The sequence below is a fragment of the Sapajus apella genome, unplaced genomic scaffold, assembly GCF_009761245.1.
Source record: "Sapajus apella isolate SASKATOON/1434 unplaced genomic scaffold, GSC_monkey_1.0 scaffold12, whole genome shotgun sequence".
NCBI lineage: Eukaryota > Metazoa > Chordata > Mammalia > Primates > Cebidae > Sapajus > Sapajus apella.
The window spans coordinates 5,668,276-5,676,581 of record NW_022436952.1 but is presented as its reverse complement, the minus strand read 5'-3'; the positions used below and the strand labels follow the sequence as shown (position 1 = coordinate 5,676,581).

The following is an 8,306-nucleotide window of genomic DNA, read 5'->3' as shown; positions in this document are numbered from 1 at the left end:
CTTAACCTTTTTCTTTTCTTTTTTTTTTTTTTTTTCTGAGACAGAGTTTCTGTTGCCCAGGCTGGAATGCAGTGGTGCAATCTCTTCTCACTGCAACCTCCGCCTCCCAGGTTCAAGCAATTCTCCTGCCTTAGTCTCTGGAGTAGCTGGGATAATAGATGTGTGCCATCATGCCCAGCTAATTTTTTTTTTTTTTTTGAGACAGAGTCTCGTTCTGTCGCCAGATGCCAGGCTGAAGTGCAGTGGCGCGATCTCGGCTCACTGCAATCGCCTCCTGGGCTCAAGCAATTCTCCTGCTTAGCCTCCCGAGTAGCAGGGACTATAGGCACGCACCACGACGCCCAGCTAATTTTTGTATTTTTAGTACAGACAGGGTTTCACCATGTTGGCCAGGATGGTCTCAATCTCTTCACCTTGTGATTTGCCCACCTCGGCCTCCCAAAGTGCTGGGATTACAGGCGTGAGCCACCGTGCCTGGCCTTTTTTTTTTTTTGAGACGGAGTTTCACTCTTGTTACCCAGGCTGGAGTGCAATGGCGCGATCTCGGCTCACCGCAACCTCCGCGTCCTGGGTTCAGGCAATTCTCCTGCCTCAGCTTCCTGAGTAGCTGGGATTACAGGCATGCGCCACCATGCCCAGCTGATTTTTTGTATTTTTAGTAGAGACGGGGTTTCACCATGTTGACCAGGATGGTCTCGATCTCTTGACCTTGTGATCCACCCGCCTCGGCCTCCCAAAGTACTGGGATTACAGACGTGAGCCACCACGCTCGGCCTTTTTGTATTTTTAATAGAGACGGTGTTTCACCATGCTAGCCAGGCTAGTTTCAAATTCCTGACCTCAGGTGATCCGCCCGCCTCAGACTCCTAGAGTGCTGGGATTATAGGTGTGAGCCACTGGGCCCAGCCTTTTTTGTTTTTTTGGTAAGAGACAGGGCCTTACTCTGCCACTCAGGCCAGAATGCAGGGGCCTAATCATAGCTTATTGCAGCCTTGAACTCCCATAGAGTCTTTCTCCTAGACTCCCTTAGTTGAATAGACAAAATAATTTCATATTCATCACTCTAGCTCTTTTTATTTTTTTGAGACAGGGTCTTGCTCTGTCCCCCAGGCTGGAATGCAGTGGTGTGATCATGGCTCACGGCATCCTCACCTTCTAGGTTCAATTGATCCTCCCACCTCAGCCTCCCTAGTAGCTGGTAATACAAGCATCCACCAACATGCCCAGCTAATTTTTTTTTTTTTTTTTGAGACATATTCTCACACTGTGCCCAGGGTGGAGTGTGATGGCGCTAGCTCAGCTCACTGCAACTTCCGCCTCCTGGATTCAAGCGATTCTTTTGCCTCAGCCTCCCGAGTAGCTGGGATTACAGGCACCTGTCACCACGCCCAGCTAAGTTTTGTATTTTTGGTAGAGATAGGGTTTCACCATTTTGGCCAGGCTGATCTTGAACTCCTGACCTCGTGATTTGCACGCCTAGGCCTCTCAGAGTGCTGGGATTACAGGTGTGAGCCACCACGCCCGGCGCTTTTTTTTTTCTCATTCTGTTGTCAGGCTGGAGTGCAGTGATGCAATCTTGGTTCACTGCAACCTCTGCCTCCTGGGTTCTAGTGAGTCCCCTGCATTAGTCTCCCAAGTAGCTGGGACTACAGGCACATGCCACCATACTCAGCTAATTTTTGTATTTTTTTTTTTTTTTTTTTTTTTTTGAGTCAGAGTTTCCCTCGTTACCCAGGCTGGAGTGCAATGGTGCGATCTCGGCTCACCGCAACCTCCGCCTCCTGGGTTCAGGCAATTCTCCTGCCTCAGCCTCCTGAGTAGCTGGGATTACAGGCACGCGCCACCAGGCCCAGCTGATTTTTTGTATTTTTAGTAGAGATGGGGTTTCACCATGTTGACCAGGATGGTCTCGATCTCTTCGTGATCCACCCGCCTCGGCCTCCCAAAGTGCTGGGATTACAGGCGTGAGCCACTGCGCCCGGCCAATTTTTGTATTTTTAGTAGAGACAGGGCTTCACCACATTAGCCAGGATGGTCTTAATCTCTTGTTTTCCTGATCTGCCTGCCTTGGCCTCCCAAAGTGCTGGGATTACAGGTGTGAGCCACTGCACCTAGACAACCCTGGTAATTTTTTTTTTTTTTTGAGCTCAAATTTCACTCTTGTTACCCAGGCAGGAGTGCAATAGCACGATCTTGACTCACTGCAACCTCCGCCTCCCAGGTTCAAGCTATTCTCCTGCCTCAGCCTCCTGAGTAGCTGGGATTACAGGCATGCACACCACGCTAGCTAATTTTGTATTTTTTGTAGAGATGGGGTTTCTCCATGTTGGGCAGCCTGGTGTTGAACTCCAGACCTCAGGTGATCCGCCTGCTTTGACCTTCCAAAGTGCTAGGATTATAGGCGTGAGTCACTGCACCCGGCTCAACCCGGGTAATTTTTTAAAGAATTTTTTTTTTTTTTAGAGATGGGGTCTCACTATGTTGCCCAGGCTGGTCTCAAACTCCTAGGTTCAAGCAGTCTTCCCACCTCAGCCTCCCAAAGTGCTGTGATTATAGGTGTGAGCTGCCACACCCAGCCAGTCTAGCTCTGACTGGTTTTTTTTTTTTTTTTTTTTTGAGGTGGAGTGCAATGGTACGATCTTGACTTATCACAACCTCCACCTCCTGGGTTCAAACGATTCTCCTGCCTCAGCCTCCCCAGTAGCTGGGATTACAGGCATGTACCACCACGCCCGGCTAATTTTGTATTTTCTTAGTAGAGACGGGGTTTCTACATGTCGGTCAGGCTGGTCTTGAACTGCTGACCTCGTGATCCACCTGCCTCGGCCTCCCAAAGTGCTGGGATTATAGGCGTGAACCACTGCACCCAGCTGGGTCTATCTTTTTATTTTTATTTTTTTATTTTATTTTATTTTATTTTTTTGAGGCGGAGTTTCACTCATGTTACCCAGGCTGGAGTGCAATGGTGCGATCTCGGCTCACCGCAACCTCCGCCTCCTGGGTTCAGGCAATTCTCCTGCCTCAGCCTCCTGAGTAGCTGGGATTACAGGCACGCGCCACCATGCCCAGCTAATTTTTGTATTTTTAGTAGAGACGGGGTTTCACCATGTTGACCAGGATGGTCTCGATCTCTTGACCTCGTGATCCACCCGCCTCGGCTTCCCAAAGTGCTGGGATTACAGGCTTGAGCCACCGCGCCCGGCCTGGGTCTATCTTTTTAAAAACTTGTAGTGTTCCTTGCAGAGCAAGGCTACCCCATAGGCCAGTGTGCCCAGAGTAGCTGCTCTGAGTATATCTAGATCATAGGTTTCTTTAGTATTATGTATAGGTTTATGTGCATAAGTATATTGAGTCAGTGTTAATTCTTCACATGGCTGTGACGTATTTCTTTAAATATATATTCTATTACATCACCTTCCCTGCTTATAACTCTTTTATGGCTTCCTGTACCCAAAGAATAAAATCCAGATATCTTCAGTGGTATGCAAGGCTTTTATAATCTGGTCTTTGCCTTTTTCTTTACCAACATCCTGTGTTCTTATTCCATTTTTCTCATCCTAAATTTTAGTATTTCCAAATTAATTGCCAGTTCCTTGCCAGTACTGTGCCATCCATGCCTCTTTGTCTTTGCACATCCTTTCCTTTGCCTGAAATGTCTTTTCCCCCCATTTCTTTTCCCAGTTGCTCATTCCTCAAGATCCAACCCGAACATTATGTTTTTTTTTTTTTTTTTTGGGACAGAGTTTCACTCTTGTTGCCAGGCTGGAGTGCAATGGTGCGATCTTGGCTCACCACAACCTCCGCCTCCCAGGCTCAAGTGATTCTCCTACCTCAGCCTTCCGAGTAGCTGGGATTACAGGCATGTGCCACCACACCTCGCTAATTTTGTGTTTTTAGTAGAGATGGGTTTTCATCATATTGGTCAGGTTGGTCTCGAACTCCCAAGCTCAAGTGATCCGTGATCCACCCGCCTTGGCCTCCCAAAGTGCTGGGGTTACAGGCGTGATCCACTGTGCCCAGCCATCGTGTTTGTTTTTAAGCCCTCCTGAGTATTTTTCGTGCTGCCTTTGCTATAATTGTAATTGCACACGTATATTTATTACTTCTAATACTCTGTACAGCAATGTTTTCTTTCATGCATTTCTCTCCTGGACTGTGAGTAGGGTCCATGGTGATGATAAACAAAACATGTAGGGTTTTACCATGCAATTCTCTTCTGGGGGGGAAAACAGTCATTAAATACTGATTGCACATAATTAAATAATTATGGGTGTAGTGAAGTAGGATTTCCATGGGAGCCTATAATAGGGAAAGATAGGCCGGGCACGGTGGCTCAAGCCTGTAATCCCAGCACTTTGGGAGGCCGAGGCGGGTGGATCACGAGGTCAAGAGATCGAGACCATCCTGGTCAACATGGTGAAACCCCATCTCTACTAAAAATACAAAAAATTAGCTGGGCATGGTGGTGTGTGCCTGTAATCCCAGCTACTCAGTAGGCTGAGGCAGGAGAATTGCCTGAACCCAGGAGGCGGAGGTTGCGGTGAGCCGAGATCGCGCCATTGCACTCCAGCCTGGGTAACAAGAGTGAAACTCCGTCTCAAAAAAAAAAAAAAAAAAAAAAAAAATAGGGAAAGATAACTTGGCCTAGGACATCAGGGAAGACTTCCCTGAGGAAATGACATTTAAAGTTGAGATTGTGGCTGGGCACAGTAACTCATGCCTGTAATCCCAGCACTTTGGGAGGGCAAGGTGGGCAGATCACCTGAGGTCAGGAGTTCGAGACCAGCCTGGCCAACATGGTGAAACCCTGTCTCTACTAAAAATAAAAAATTAGTCGAGTGTGGTGGCACATGCCTGCAATCCTAGCTACTCGAGAGGCTGAGGCAGGAGAATCACTTGAACCTGGGAGGCCAAGGTTGCAATGAGCAGAGATCGTGCTACTGTTCTCCAGCCTGGGCGACAGAGCAATACTCCATCTCAAAAAAAACAAACAAACAAAAAATGGGATTGTTTTGTTTGGAGTTAGCCAGGTGGAGACGTGTAGTGAGGAATAGCATTGTAGGGAGCAGAACAGTACAAGCAAGCCTTTGAGGTTAAAAAGAGTATAAAGGGATGTCAGATTTTGTCAAATCCTTTTTCTTTGTTTATTGACCATGTGATATTTGTTATTTATTTTTTTATTTTTATTTTTATTTTTTTTTGAGACGGAGTTTCACTCATGTTACCCAGGCTGGAGTGCAATGGCGCGATCTCAGCTCACTGCAACCTTCGCCTCCTTGGTTCAGGCAATTCTCCTGCCTCAGCCTCCTGAGTAGCTGGGATTACAGGCACGCGCCAACATGCCCAGCTAATTTTTTGTATTTTTAGTAGAGACGGGGTTTCACCATGTTGACCAGGATGGTCTTGATCTCTTGACCTCGTGATCCACCCGCCTCGGCTTCCCAAAGTGCTAGGATTACAGGCTTGAGCCACCGCGACCGGCCCTGATATTTGTTATTTTGTTGATATGATGTCATATATTAATTGATTTTCTTTCTCTTTTTTTTTTTTTTTTTTTTTTGAGATGGAATCTTGTTCTGTCACCCAGGCCGGAGTGCAGTGGCTCCATCTCAGCTCACTGCAGCCTCCGCCTCCCAGGTTCAAGTGATTCTTCTGTCTCTGCCTCCTGAGTAGCTGAGACTACAGGAGCACACCACCATGCCCAACTAATTTTTGTATTTTTAGTTAGGGTTTCACTATGGTAGCCAGGCTGGTCTTGAACTCCTGACCTCAGGTGATCCACCCTCCTTGGATTCCCAAAATGCTGGCATTACAGGTGTGAGGCACCATGCCAGGCCTCATTAATTGATTTTCAAATGTTAATCAACCTCACATTCCTGGGATAAATTCCTTTAATATACTTAAAGTAACATTTTGCTTAAATCAAATTATCTATTTACATTGTTATAACTTGGAAAGTGCTGTTGACAGCTGAATTACATAGTACATTATGAATACTTTTTCTTTCCTACATAATGGTTCCTGAATGTGTTATTTTGCTGGTTTGCTTATGGAACTATTGCGTATGTAATTTCCTCTCTGTGCATTCAAAACATTGTTTTTTATTTCTTGAGACGAAATCTTGCTGCATTGCCCAGGCTGGAGTGCAGTGGCTTGATCTCAGCTCACTGAAACCTCTGCCTCCCGGGTTCAAGCGATTCTCCTGCCTCAGCCTCCAAAGTAGCTGGGACTATAGGCATGTACCACCATGCCCGGCTAATTTTTTGTATTTTCAGTAGAGATGGGGTTTCACCATATTGGTCAGGCTGATCTTGAACTCCTGACCTCTTATTCCACCTGCCTTGGCCTCCCAAAGTGCTGGGATTATACGTGTAAGCCATCATGCCCGGGAACATTAAATATTTTATTAATTTCATCTTTTTAAAGAAATCCTGGCCGGGCGCGGTGGCTCAAGCCTGTAATCCCAGCACTTTGGGAGGCCGAGGCGGGTGGATCACGAGGTCAAGAGATCGAGACCATCCTGGTCAACATGGTGAAACCCCGTCTCTACTAAAAATACAAAAAATTAGCTGGGCATGGTGGCACGTGCCTGTAATCCCAGCTACTCAGTAGGCTGAGGCAGGAGAATTGCCTGAACCCAGGAGGCGGAGATTGCGGTGAGCCGAGATCGCGCCATTGCACTCCAGCCTGGGTAATAAGAACGAGACTCCGTCCCAGAAATAAAAAACAATGTTTTGAATCCCTCCTGGAGTCTTCTTGCCTGTTCTGGTCTGGACTAGTTAGTTGCTCTTTGGGCCGACTGTACATCTTAGGATGTAATATTCCTCTTGCCTCCCCTTTTTTTTTTCCTTTTTTGAGACAGAGTTTTGTTCTTGTTGCCCAGGCTGGAGTGCAGTGGCGTGATCTCAGCTAACTGCAACCTCTGCCTCCCAGGTTCAGGCAACTCTCCTGTCTCAGTCTCCTGAGTAGCTGGGATTATAGGTGCCTGCCACCACTCCTAGCTAATTTTTTTTTTTTTTTTAGACAGAGTCTTGCTGTGTTGCCAGGCACCAGGCTGGAGTGCAGTGGCGTAGTCTTGGCTCACTGCAACCTCCGCCTCCCACGTTCAAGCAATTCTCTCATCTCAGCCTCCCGAGTAGCTGGGACTACAGGCATGGCCACCATGCCCAGCTAATTTTTTTGTATTTTTAGTAGAAACGGGGTTTCACTGTGTTGGCCAGGATGGTCTCGATCTCTTGACTTTGTGATCCGCCCGTCTTGGCCTCCGAAAGTGCTGGAATTACAGGCATGAGCCACCACGCCCGGCCCCTTTTTTTGTATTTTTAATGGAGACAGGGTTTCACTATGTTGGCAGTGCTGATGTTGAACTCTTGACCTCAGGTGATCCACCTGCTTTAGCCTTCCAAAGTGCTGGAATTACAGGCGTGAGCCACCAGGCCTGGCCTTGCCTCCCTCTTATGATATATTCCTTATTGCTTGGATCCTATGTCTTTATGTTTTCATGATTTATTTCATTACTTGGGTGGAGCACATTCTGTAGCAGCTACCTGAGAAAGGCTGCATGATGGATAAATGAGATCTTGCAAGTCTAAAAATAAGTCTTTCTTTTGTTCTCCCACTTTATTTATAATTTTCCCAGGTATCCAATTCTGGGATAGAAATAATTTTTTCCTCAGTTGAGAGTATTGCTCGGCTAGCTGCCTGAAACCAGATTTCAAGGTGGCTCAACCTTAAAAAAAAAAAAGAAGTAGTATTGCTCAAAGTCTGGACGTGGTGGGTCATGCCTGAAATCTCAACACTTGGAGGCTGAGGCAGGAGGATCACTTGAGCAGGAGTTGAATACCAGCTGGGCAACATAGTGAGACCCTGTCTCTACAAAAACAAAACAAAACAAAAAATGTGAAAATTGGCCAGGCACAGTGGCTCACGCCTGTAATCCTAGCACTTTGGGAGGCCATGTTGGGTGGATCACCTGAGGTCAGGAGTTCAAGACCAGCCTGGCCAACATGGTGAAACTCTCTCTCTACTAAAAATACAAAAAAAATAAGCCAGCCATGGTGGCAGGCACCTGTAATCCCAGCTATTTCAGGAAGCTGAAGCAGGAGAATCACTTAAACTTGGGAGTTGGAGGTTGCAATGAGCTGAGATCACACCATTGCACTCCAGCCTGGGGAACGAGCAAAACTCTGTCTCAAAAAAAGTGAAAATTAGGGCCGGGCGCGGTGGCTCAAGCCTGTAATCCCAGCACTTTGGGAGGCCGAGGCGGGTGGATCACGAGGTCAAGAGATCGAGACCATCCTGGTCAA

At 47.0% G+C, this 8,306-nt stretch overlaps 1 protein-coding gene across 1 annotated transcript in view; it reads left to right on the top strand.

Moving 5' to 3' along the window:
- MRPL45 (mitochondrial ribosomal protein L45) overlaps positions 1-8,306 on the top strand; it is a 31,510-nt gene that overhangs the window by 2,865 nt on the left and 20,339 nt on the right. The window lies entirely within an intron of this gene.